The sequence below is a fragment of the Calliphora vicina genome, chromosome 4 (assembly GCF_958450345.1).
Source record: "Calliphora vicina chromosome 4, idCalVici1.1, whole genome shotgun sequence".
Classification (NCBI taxonomy): Eukaryota; Metazoa; Arthropoda; class Insecta; order Diptera; family Calliphoridae; genus Calliphora; species Calliphora vicina.
In genome coordinates, this window is record NC_088783.1 from 108,676,868 (window position 1) to 108,688,957 (window position 12,090).

General features: G+C 25.4%; 1 protein-coding gene across 1 annotated transcript in view; it reads left to right on the forward strand.

Moving 5' to 3' along the window:
- The first annotated feature begins 2,666 nt into the window (after positions 1–2,666).
- Positions 2,667–12,090, forward strand: part of LOC135957842 (uncharacterized) — a 174,542-nt gene continuing 165,118 nt past the window's right edge. The window contains exons 1-2 of the mRNA XM_065508649.1: positions 2,667–3,239; positions 8,983–9,220. The gene's annotated coding sequence lies outside the window, so the exon portion shown is untranslated. The remainder of the gene's footprint in view (positions 3,240–8,982; positions 9,221–12,090) is intronic.

Genomic DNA, 12,090 nt, shown 5'->3' on the forward strand with positions numbered 1-12,090 from the left:
TTCGAGTTGAAATCAAAAACATTTTTGAAAAATTCAAGACATCTATATTTTAAAGAGCATTTGCAACAATTTGTAAACAAAATAATTTAAAAGAATTTTTCTTTTGTGAAGAAAAAACGGAAAAAATTATAAAAAAACATGAAAATTTTCAGAAATTCCAGAAAATATTATTTGAAAGATCACTAGTAACAATTTGAAACTAGAATTTTTTATAGGCTATTTGTGTCGGATCAAGTATTAAATTGATGAAGGACAACACAACTTTATCGCTCGCATTCCTTCGGGAACTTCCTTGCTGCAAGGAAGGGTAACGTTTTTGTCGATTTACCACAAATTTGTAATAGAATATCACCAAGGATGCAATTCCTACATTCATAGAATCACAATGTTATTTTTTAAACATGGTCAGCTCTTTTATCTATTAAAAAATTAATTAAATTAATGATGAAAGCTACTCAGATTTTGGTAAGATTTAAAACACGAAGTTGAAATTCAGAAAAATGAATTTTTGGCTTGAATCTTGAGAAGCCCAATAAAAATTAAACGCCAGATGTAATCCAAATTTTTACCAGACATTCGGTTTTTTAGTGATATGTATATTGGATGTATGTATGTCTTAAAAATAATTAATTTAATTTATTTTGCTGTGAATTCTGCTACCCGTTGTAGGCCCTTGAAAAATATTCCCATAAAACTCTTCATATCGAAACAAGTAGGGTTGTAGAGCTTGTAAATCTTATTTTTTACAGTTATGGAGACCTAAAACATTTATGAATAGAATGGATTAGGTCCTAGTATTACATAAAATAAGAAGTCACTTGACTTCTTCCTGCCCTAAACACGGATTTCTTGGCTTTACTTCAGCATAAAAGGGGGCCTGTAGGGTTGTAGAGCTTGTAAATCGTATTTTTTTATTTATAGACACCTAAAACATTTATGAATAGAATGGATTAGGTCCTAGTATTACATAAAATAAGAAGTCACTTGACTTCTTTCTGCCCTAAACACGGATTTCTTGGCTTTACTTCAGCATAAAAGGGGGCCTGTAGGGTTGTAGAGCTTGTAAATCTTATTTTTTTTATTTATAGACACCTAAAACATTTATGAATAGAATGAATTAGGTCCTAGTATTACATAAAATAAGAAGTCACTTGACTTCTTTCTGCCCTAAACACGGATTTCTTGGCTTTACTTCAGCATAAAAGGGGGCCTGTAGGGTTGTAGAGCTTGTAAATCTTATTTTTTTTATTTATAGACACCTAAAACATTTATGAATATAATGGATTAGGTCCTAGTATTACATAAAATAAGAAGTCACTTGACTTCTTTCTGTCCTAAACACGGATTTCTTGGCTTTACTTCAGCATAAAAGGGGACCTGTATTTAATTTGTTTTGCATTAAATGATGTAATTACCTTTACAAAACAGTAATCGCCCAATAACTCAATTTTAGATTTTTTGTTGCTTGACTGGTTTTTGAAATAAACGATTCAATTATTAACAAAGCTATTTTATTCATATTTCTTTTAACTTATTCATATTTCTTTTAACTTATTCATATTTCTTTTAACTCCTTAAATTAATTTCAACAACTCAACTGACAAATAACTAGTCACGTGATTGGTTCTTCGGGGATAGAAACCGGTTCTAGTACTAACACTTTATTTGAAGGAGACCAGTGTTAACATACAGTGGTGGCCACCAATTTAAGACAAATATTTGATTTTTTTTCATCAACTGAATTTTAAGTGCGATAGAGCCAAAATAAAAGGACCTCTAAGGGTATGAAATTTATTATTAATGTTTCTAGTTTCTGAAAAATGTTTGGAAAAATCGGTAAAACATATATGGACAAAGATATGTGGAAATACGTTGACCCACCTCAGCGAACATCTGCTGTTAATAACATGATATGAGCGAAACTAATGGAACTAAAAATACGAAATTTGGTCTGAATATTTTATAATAATAAAAATATAATGATATAAATGTGAGAAAATATGTTTATTTCAAAAAAAAAATTTTTGGTCAAGTTGTAGAAAAATTTTATGTGTTCGTGGTGAATATGTATGAATTGACACAGTCGAATAAAATACACTTGTGTGTTAAAACAGTCCTCATGCATACATATTTGTGGAAATATTTGAAAAAATAATTGACAATTACATGGAATTTAGCAAACAATTTTTGTCTTAAATTCCTGGCCACCACTGTATGTAGCTCTAACATAGGGTGGGGATCTTAAAATGTAACTACTATTTTTATTAATATAAATCAAAATACATTCTTTAAATTAATTAAAACTCGATTAACCAAGTTTTGAAATAAATTTATGAAAATATAGAAAGAAATCAATCTATTTTTGTTAATAGAAATTACAAAAAATTTATTTTTATTTAAGGTACTTTTACACATATGAAATATTTAATAAAAAAAATAGAAACTACTATTTTTAGCTCAAATTTGTTTGAAGTTGTTTACTCTTACAAAAGTTTTGTAACAGCAAATAACATTAAATAAGAAAAGCTAAATATCTACTGTGATTTGTCTTTGTCAAATAAATGAAATAATTATCTCTATAAATTCCTAGAATTAAAGTTATTTAAATATATTGTTAAACTAAATAAATACAATTTCTAAAATTACCTTTCTATTTCTAATTACAGGAAAACGAAATAAACTGGGAAATATAAATTTAAAATCATATGCGAAAAAACTAAATCACAAAATTACTCAATAAAGATAATTTAAGAATACACAAATTAATAATAATAAAATATAATACAAAATTCACAAAAAAACCATATTCAAATACAAAATTTAATATTGAATTACAATTTTCTAAGAAAACTAAAATAAAAACGAGAAAAAGTAATAAATACTACAAAACAAATACCCCTAAAAAATCATCAATAAAAAGAAATGCAATTAAAATCTAACAATAATTGGAAATACTAAAAAGTTTTTTGGAATTGAAACTAAAGTGAAGTTTTAAACAAAAGTCTTAAAACCCGTTGATATATACAAAAAGAAAAAAACAAAATATAATTGAATTAATTTTGAAATAAGTTCAGTTAAATAGTGCCAATATTTAACAATTTAAAATCCTAATTAAAAGTCACAAAAATAATCACAAGCAAGAATTTAATGGAAAATTAAAAACATCAAGAAAATATTAAACAAATCTAAGGAAATAATAATTAAACTTAACGCCAAGCTCATTCAAAGCTATAGAAAAGGTAAATATAACAATTTGATTTTAGTCTTTGATAAGTTAATTTTAAAAACTAGTACCATAATAAAGCTAAATCTTATGAAGATATTCGGTGTATGACTTAAAAATTCGGGATTTACTGTAGATGGCGTTTCTTTTGAAATCGGTTTTGGTTTTTAATAACGTATATATCATTTTGAAGGGTACATATCTGTCATTTATGCTCACGTAGATATTGAACATTAATGTGTAAACAACAAAGTTTTTTTTGCTTCGAAAATGTCGAATTTTGTTCTAACAAAGCGTCATATGCGGGAAGTTTTTCTTTACTTCTTTAATTGGAAAAAAACTGCCGCTGAAACACACCGATTGCCCACAAAAGCTTATGGTGAATGTGTTCCATCGGTTTCAATGTGAGAGATATGATTTATGCCGTTCAGAAGTCCAAGAATTGGAGGCAAGAGCTTGCTCAATCTGCAATTTAAAAATATTTGCAAGTAGTAGGATTCATTCAAAAGCAGGGAAATTAAGAACCGTACGAATTGAAGCCGAGACACCTTGAAAGACGATTTTGCAGCTTGAAAACTATAAAATAAAATATTTATGCACCGAATTATTACTTGCGATGCAAAATGGATCCATTACGATAACCCGAAGCGTAAGAGATCATATGTGAAGATCGGCCAACCAGCCGAATCGACACCAAAGCCAAATATCCATGGCGCTAACATAATTCTCTGTATTTGGTGGGAGCCTTAAAAGATGAGCAGTTCTTTTGGCTCGGAATCCATATGTTGCCAGAAGGATGGGAAAATGTCATAGCTAATAATGGCAAATACTTTGAACAAATTTATATTGTACAAATGTTTTAAAATAAAAGCCAAACATTTGAAAAAAATCCCGCATTTTTAAGTCAAACACCCAATAAAATTAGACCATATAAAGACCTACGATGGAAGCTAAACTTAGACTCACTAAAAATCTACGATTAAAACTAAACTTGGACTTTATAATAACCTACGATTAAATCTTAACTTGGACTCTAAAAGAACCTACGATTTAAGCTTACTTAGACCTACGGTTGAAGCTAAACTGAGGTTCTACAAAGACCTAATATTGAAGCTAAACTTCGACTCCATAAATCCTTACGGTTGAAACTAAATTTAGCGTCTCTAAAGATCTGTGACTGAAGCTAAAGATCTACGATCGAAGCTAAAACTGGAGTATCTAAAGATCTGCGATTGATGATAAACTTAGACTCTATAAAGATGTATGATCGAAGCCAAAATTAGACTCCATAAAGACCTATGATTGAGGCTAAACTTAGACATTATAAAAACCTATGTTTAAAGACAAATCTCGATCCTAAAAGGACCTACGATTGAAGCTAACTCAGACCTACAGTTGAAGCTAAACTTTGGCTAAACTTAGACTCTATAAAGATCTATGATCGAAGCTAAAATTAGACTCTATAAAGACCTACGATTTAGGCTAAACTTAGACATTATAAAGACCTACGTTTAAAAACAAATCTCGATCCTAAAAGGACCTACGATTGAAGCTAACTCAGACCTACAGTTGAAACTAAACTTTGGTTCTATAAAGACCTAAGATTGAAGCTAAATTTAGACTCTATAATGATCTATGATCGAAGCTAAATTTAGACTCTATAATGATCTATGATCGAATCTAAACTTAGATTATAAAAATACCTATTGAAGCTAAAACTAGACTCTATAAAGACCAACGAATAAAGCTCAACATGTACTCTAAAAGAACCAGCGATTGAAGCTAACTTAGAAAAGTTTTTTCTATAAAAAAAATTCAGTATAACACTTTTTTCTAAATACAAAATTTCCGTATAACAGTGTTGTGTAAGTTTTTTAGTAAAATTGTTTTATGCTAAATTCCCAATTTTTAATTTGATAAATTCACTGAAATTTATTGTTGGGGGATAAGCTAGTTCCTATGCACATTTCACTTGTTGCTTAGGTCAGATAATCAGGAAACCTTTTTCCCAAAAGGCTTTAGAAAAACTAAAGATATTATAAAATAAAATAAAACTATAGAGTGTTTGAGAATTACAGACACTTTATTTGTAAAAATATCAAAGCTTAAGTTTTTTTTATAGAAAAAATTGCTGTATAACAATTTTCTCTATAGAAAAATTAACTGTTTCCTCTATAGAAAAATTAAGTATAACAGTTTTTTCTACAGAAAAAAATTGTGTATAACAGTTTTATCTACAGAAAAAAATTGTGTATAACAGTTTTATCTACAGAAAAAAATTGTGTATAACAGTTTTTTCTATAGTAAATATTGTGTATAACAGTTTTTTCTATATGAAATATTGTGTATAACAGTTTTTTCTATAGAAATTATTGTGTATAACAGTTTTTTCTATAGAAAATATTGTGTATAACAGTTTTTTCTATAGAAAATATTGTGTATAACAGTTTTTTCTATAGAAAATATTGTGTATAACAGTTTTTTCTATAGAAAATATTGTGTATAACAGTTTTTTCTATAGAACATATTGTGTATAACAGTTTTTTCTATAGAACATATTGTGTATAACAGTTTTTTCTATAGAACATATTGTGTATAACAGTTTTTTCTATAGAAAATATTGTGTGTAACAGTTTTTTCTATAGAAATTATTGTGTATAACAGTTGTTTGTATAGAAAATATTCTGTATATCAGTTTTTTCTATAGAAAATATTGTGTATAACAGTTTTTTCTATAGAAGATATTGTGTATAACAGTTTTTTCTATAGAAATTATTGTGTATAACAGTTTTTTCTATAGAAAATATTGTGTATAACAGTTTTTTCTATAGAAAATATTGTGTATAAAATTTTTTTCTATAGAAAATATTGTGTATAACAGTTTTTTCTATAGAAAATATTGTGTATAACAGTTTTTCTATAGAAAATATTGTGTATAATAGTTTTTTCTATAGAAAATATTGTGTATAATAGTTTTTTCTATAGAAAATATTGTGTATAACAGTTTTTTCTATAGAAAATATTGTGTATAACAGTTTTTTCTAAAGAAATTATTGTGTATAACAGTTTTTTCTATAGAAAATATTGTGTATAATAGTTTTTTCTATAGAAATTATTGTGTATAACAGTTTTTCCTATAGAAAATATTGTGTATAGAAAATATTGTGTATAACAGTTTTTTCTATAGAAAATATTGTGTATAACAGTTTTTTCTATAGAAAATATTGTGTATAACAGTTTTTTCTATAGAAAATATTGTGTATAACAGTTTTTTCTACAGAATATATTGTGTATAACAGTTTTTTCTATAGAATATATTGTGTATAACAGTTTTTTCTATAGAATATATTGTATATAACAGTTTTTTCTATAGAAAATATTGTGTATAACAGTTTTTTCTATAGAAAATATTGTGTATAACAGTTTTTTCTATAGAAAATATTGTGTATAACAGTTTTTTCTATAGAAAATATTGTGTATAACAGTTTTTTCTATAGAAAATATTGTGTATAACAGTTTTTTCTATAGAAAATATTGTGTATAACAGTTTTTTCTATAGAACATATTGTGTATAACAGTTTTTTTTATAGAACATATTGTGTATAACAGTTTTTTCTATAGAACATATTGTGTATAACAGTTTTTTCTATAGAAAATATTGTGTGTAACAGTTTTTTCTATAGAAATTATTGTGTATAACAGTTGTTTGTATAGAAAATATTCTGTATATCAGTTTTTTCTATAGAAAATATTGTGTATAACAGTTTTTTCTATAGAAGATATTGTGTATAACAGTTTTTTCTATAGAAATTATTGTGTATAACAGTTTTTTCTATAGAAAATATTGTGTATAACAGTTTTTTCTATAGAAAATATTGTGTATAACAGTTTTTTCTATAGAAAATATTGTGTATAACAGTTTTTTCTATAGAAAATATTGTGTATAACAGTTTTTCTATAGAAAATATTGTGTATAATAGTTTTTTCTATAGAAAATATTGTGTATAATAGTTTTTTCTATAGAAAATATTGTGTATAACAGTTTTTTCTATAGAAAATATTGTGTATAACAGTTTTTTCTAAAGAAATTATTGTGTATAACAGTTTTTTCTATAGAAAATATTGTGTATAATAGTTTTTTCTATAGAAATTATTGTGTATAACAGTTTTTCCTATAGAAAATATTGTGTATAGAAAATATTGTGTATAACAGTTTTTTCTATAGAAAATATTGTGTATAACAGTTTTTTCTATAGAAAATATTGTGTATAACAGTTTTTTCTATAGAAAATATTGTGTATAACAGTTTTTTCTACAGAATATATTGTGTATAACAGTTTTTTCTATAGAATATATTGTGTATAACAGTTTTTTCTATAGAATATATTGTATATAACAGTTTTTTCTATAGAAAATATTGTGTATAACAGTTTTTTCTATAGAAAATATTGTGTATAACAGTTTTTTCTATAGAAAATATTGTGTATAACAGTTTTTTCTATAGAAAATATTGTGTATAACAGTTTTTTCTATAGAAAATATTGTGTATAACAGTTTTTTCTATAGAAAATATTGTGTATAACAGTTTTTTCTATAGAAATTATTGTGTATAACAGTTTTTTCTATAGAAAATATTGTGTATAACAGTTTTTTCTATAGAAATTATTGTGTATAACAGTTTTTTCTATAGAAAATATTGTGTATAACAGTTTTTTCTATAGAAAATATTGTGTATAACAGTTTTTTCTATAGAACTTATTGTGTATGACAGTTTTTTCTATAGAACTTATTGTGTATGACAGTTTTTTCTATAAAAATTATTGTGTATAACTGTTTTTCTATAGAACTTATTGTGTATAACAGTTTTTTGTATAGAAAATATTGTATATAACAGTTTTTTCTATAGAAAATATTCTGTATAACAGTTTTTTGTATAGAAAATATTGTATATAACAGGTTTTTCTATAGAAATTATTGTGTATAACAGTTTATTCTACAGAAATTATAGTGTATAACAGCTATTTTATGGAAAATATTATGTATAACAGTATTTTCTGTAGAAAACACTTTTCTAAAGGAAATATTGTGTATAACAATTTTTCTATAGAATTTTTCAGTATTACAGTTTTTCATATAGAAACAAATTGTGTATAACAGTTTTTTAAATAGAAAATATTGTGTATAACAGTTTTTTTTATAGAAAATATTGTGTATAACTGTTTTTTCTATATAAATTATTGTGTATGACAGTTTTTTTTATAAAAATGATTGTGTATAACTGTTTTTTGTATAGAAAATATTCTGTATATCAGTTTTTTCTATAGAAAATATTGTGTATAACAGTTTTTTCTATAGAAATTATTGTGTATAACAGTTTTTCTGTAGAATTTTCCAGTATTACTGTTTTTCATATAGAAACAAATTGTGTATAACAGTTTTTTAAATAGAAAATATTGTGTATGTATAACAGTTTTCCCCAAATATGGGCACCTCGTTTATATCTAAACTTTAATAATATTTACTATCTATGGAACAGATTTTTTGAGTTCTATAGATTATCTTTTACAGTTTACCCTGGTTTTTTGCTTTGAATCCGACCACAAACTCTGATCTCTGTTGTTAGTATGACTCAAACAAAATTGAATGATGCTTTTTAATTTTGTTAACCTACTTAAAGTATTTGTTTTAAATTCCTCTGAATTATTAAAGTGTTAATTTAATTAACAAATTATTTTATATTTTTTTCTTTTCTTTTGAAGAATTTAACTCCAGCCAACAGCGAATCATCATCATCGTCAGCTAACAAAGCAAATTATTGGCATGCAATTCATAGCTCATATATATTGTTTGAACAACCATTTAATTAGCCTGTTTAATATTTGCTAGAAAAAAAAACACGAATCAATCAAAATTGGATTACTAAATATTGGATTTGCAACAGTACAGTGTTTTTAGTTTTACAAGCAGCGAATAAATAATAATTATTACAGTGTTAAGGTAAGTTTGTTTTAAAAATTATAGTTACTATAGTTATTTCAGTGAATTATTAGTAATTTAAAGAGTACAGCTTATTTAAAAGTTGTAAAGGGTTGCCATAAAAATGTTAGGGAGTTTTGAAATTTCATTAGTTTGAGTAAATTTTGAACTAGAAAACTAGTAAAATTTTTGCTTTCAAATATAGTTATGTACAAGTTTCTCCTATATTTTGTGAATTGAGTCTTTTGAATTTTTAAAACTTTTAAGGTTTCACCCCTTAATTTAGCGTTAAGTATAGTTTGTTTATATAATGATTTATAATTAAAATTATAATGTATTACAATTATTTGTTATATTATTAGCTTTAAGTGTCTATAATATTTAGTGTTATTTATTATAGGCAATAGTAGATAATTACTGTTTAAGGGAATCCCCAAATCGTGCTATTCAATATTTAATTAAATATCAAATTACTTTTTTTTAGAATATAAGGAAATTTGTTTTTAAAAAATTGTGTTACATGACTTGTATTAAGAATATTTTTGTTACAAGTTTTAAAATAAGACACATTTTCTCTATAACAATGAAATTATGTTTCTTCATATCTGAAAGGAACAAAAGCATATTTTTTATTTTGAAATTTCAAGTGGGCGTGGCACTTTCCATATAAATATTCTGTATAACAGTTTTGTCTATAGAAAATATTCTGTATGACAGTTTTTTCTATAGAAAATATTCTGTATAACAGTTTTTTCTATAGAAAATATTCAGTATGACAGTTTTTTCTATAGAACATACATTTTTTATATAGAAACAAATTGTGTATAACAGTTTTTTATAACGAAAATATTGTTTATAACAGTTTTTCATAGAGAAAAATTGTGTATAACAGTTTTTTCTATAGAAATTATTATGTATAACACTTTTTTCTAAAGAAAATATTGTGTATAACAATTTTGTATAATATTTTTTTATGAAATTACATTTTTTTATATAGAAACAAATTGTGTATACCAGTTTTTTAAATCGAAAATATTGTGTTTAACAGTATTTTTTATAGAAACAGTTTTTCTATAGAGAAAAATTGTGTACAACATTTTTTTCTATAGAAAATATTTTGTATAACAGTTTTCCCCAAATATGGGAACCTCGAATATACACTAAAATTTAAATAGTTATTATGGAATATCTGGTGAACTATAATTGTGAAAGCCGCCATTTTGCGCTTCTTGACTGAAAATGGGCGGAATTGAAAAAATGTGCGTGGCACCACCCATTCCATGCAAATAGTTATTTTCTGGAGAACTACAAAACTTATTATTGTACATAGTTTGGCTGAAAATGGGCGGTATTGTATTAGTGGGCGTGGCACCCACCATAGAATGTTAATCCTTTATTTCGAATATCTAAACAACTCACTATACAGAGTTTGTCTGAAAATTGGCGTCATTGTATAAGTGGGCGTGGCAACTATTAAACAAAGTAAATAGCTATTTTCCAATATCTTAGGAACTATAATTGTGAAAGTCTTCAAACTTTATATGAATCAATTTCGTATCACAGCATGAAGTTTGACAAAAAAAGTTTAGCTAGATAACAATATAATGAATTTTTAGTTTAATTAAGGTCTTATCTTTCACTTTATTTTGTTTTAAAAAAAATCACGATTGTGTTTAACAGTTTTTTTAAACAAATTCTTAACAAAAACTTTATATCAAAACAATTTAAGTATGTTGTGAAACGTGAATTTTGTAAAAAGGTGTTAATTAATTAAATTAATACATAAATATTTCGATAATAAGAAATGATAATCGTATAATCGAAATAAATTTAGGTCTATAGAAAGATTATATATCAAATATATCAAAACCAGCTAAATTTAGGCTCTTAAGTATTAGAATGAAATAATTTTTATTGATTCATTTACAGTCATACTGAAGAACATACTGATTCTATTATAACATCTCGTAAAAGTGATATCAGTGTGTCATTTCTACTTGACAGAAATGAGTAATAGGCGGAGATGCTGCGTAAATAGAAAAATAATAAGAGATGAACAGAATAGCTTCTCTAATAGGCTATAAAATCGGATTCATTGCTGAGCCAGTCAGATATTCTGATGAACAAATGGATTCTATCACAGCTGATCTTAAGAATGATCTTTGAAAGTGTCTAGGGTACGAAGTCATTTATCGTTAAGTAAATAAGAGAGAAATAGAATAGGAGATACATAGTCTTTCATATCGGGATCATTTACTAACCAGTCAGACCTTTTTATAAATGATTGGATTCGATTAAGATTTACCCGAATAAATGAACTATGCCGGCAAGGTTTATCCTTAAAAGATCTTCAAGTGTGTCTAGAATAACAAGCTTCATTTCAGTTCCAAATATTTCTGAGTTTCTTATGTATTTCAGGGGATTTAACAAATTCCTTTCATGGTCACTTAAGTTACTTAAATAAATTCTGAAATTAGTTTAAACTAATTAGACTGCTTTGATGTTACTTTAACTTGCGTCAAAACTTTAACACTTGTTTAAATTAGTAATTGAAAATTCCATGGAATTTTCCCAAAATCCAGATGTTTGATAGATTTAAAATAAACACAACTAACATACTTTGTTTAGCATATCGTATATTTTAATTTTATAACATATGTTTTAGCATAAAGTACATATTTGTTTAGCATAAAACTTTTTATTAAGTTTTGCATTAAACTTATAGAGACTAAGTAATTATTTTATTTATTTAGTTTTTATAACAAAATGTTGTTTTCTTATGAAATGTGTATTTTTTTTCGTCAGAAATTTATAATTGTTTTTGTTATTTCTTCAAAATTTCACAATCTTTTATATCATCAAAAATATCATATCAACTGATAAGATTCTAG